This window comes from Bison bison, unplaced genomic scaffold (genome assembly GCF_000754665.1).
Source record: "Bison bison bison isolate TAMUID 2011002044 unplaced genomic scaffold, Bison_UMD1.0 scf7180017845624, whole genome shotgun sequence".
NCBI classification, from domain to species: Eukaryota; Metazoa; Chordata; class Mammalia; order Artiodactyla; family Bovidae; genus Bison; species Bison bison.
This window is the reverse complement of record NW_011476197.1, coordinates 39,457-40,538: the sequence shown is the minus strand read 5'-3', so window position 1 is coordinate 40,538 and position 1,082 is coordinate 39,457. Positions and strand designations below refer to the sequence as shown.

Genomic DNA, 1,082 nt, shown 5'->3' with positions numbered 1-1,082 from the left:
GAAACTAGATTGAAAAATGAATCAAGGGCAAATGACTCAGAGATACAGAAAGATTAAAGAAAATGTGGGCCTACTGCCTAAAAAAACTCTATCTAGCTTTTTTTTTAATGTCTAAAGTTTCCCTTTTTGGGGTGAGGGTATCACTATGATACAATTTCATTGCCTTTATCATCTAAAAAACAGCTATTTTCCAGTATTACTGCGAATTCTTTATAAACACCATTGTACATAGCTACACATATGCCATCAATTAGATATACTAATAATTCACCACTTCACTGTGTTGACATTTACATTTTTTCTAATTTTTCACCATTTTAAATGACACTCTGAAAAAAAATTCTGATGCACAAAGGTTTATTTTTTGTACCAAGGTTTATTTCTTTAGAATAGGTTTCCAGAAGTTAATTACCAGGCAAAGAGTATGAATACGAACACTTGAAAGATATTAACATACTTTGCCAACTGGATTTTCAAAAAGATTTCAACACTGATGCAGGCGGGTCCCCAAACGCCACTTCACTGCCACCAGCATTAGCCCAGGTTTGAGTGTTAGAGACAACAGCTCTAATAAACAGACAACAAATCCCCATCACTGCTAAAGGGTTTGCAGTCAGCACTAAGGGCTCAAATGAAAGACTGGTAAGTTTTATTTATTTTTTTAAGATTGGCAAGAATCACCTGAAGAAAAGTGGGTTTGAAAACTAACCAAATCAAACAGAAAGCGAATTTAAAGGAGCAAACAAGAACCCCAACAAAATCACAAAGTGCTGGATATACAAAAATGCAAGTGAACATCCTGCCACTGCAAAACAGGTAACGGTATGCTGGAGAGCTCCACATTTTCAGAGTGCATTCCTCTGTGACAGGCGCAGGGGAGGTGCTACAGAGGATACTGGCTCTGATAGAAAAGTTCACTGTTACCACATCTACTCATTACCCTGCCAGCTTGACACCCAATATCCTCATGTCGGGCAAGGATCATTTCTAGGAAATATACAGCTTCAATGCCAAATATGTTTAGTTTTTTGCAAATCCTATTCCATGTTTGACTTCAATCACAATTCTGGGCAGGGGAAATA

At 37.2% G+C, this 1,082-nt stretch overlaps 1 protein-coding gene across 1 annotated transcript in view; it reads right to left on the bottom strand.

The window, feature by feature from the left end:
• Positions 1-1,082, bottom strand: part of LOC104985785 (motile sperm domain-containing protein 2-like) — a 41,237-nt gene that overhangs the window by 15,391 nt on the left and 24,764 nt on the right. The gene's annotated exons all lie outside the window — the stretch shown is intronic.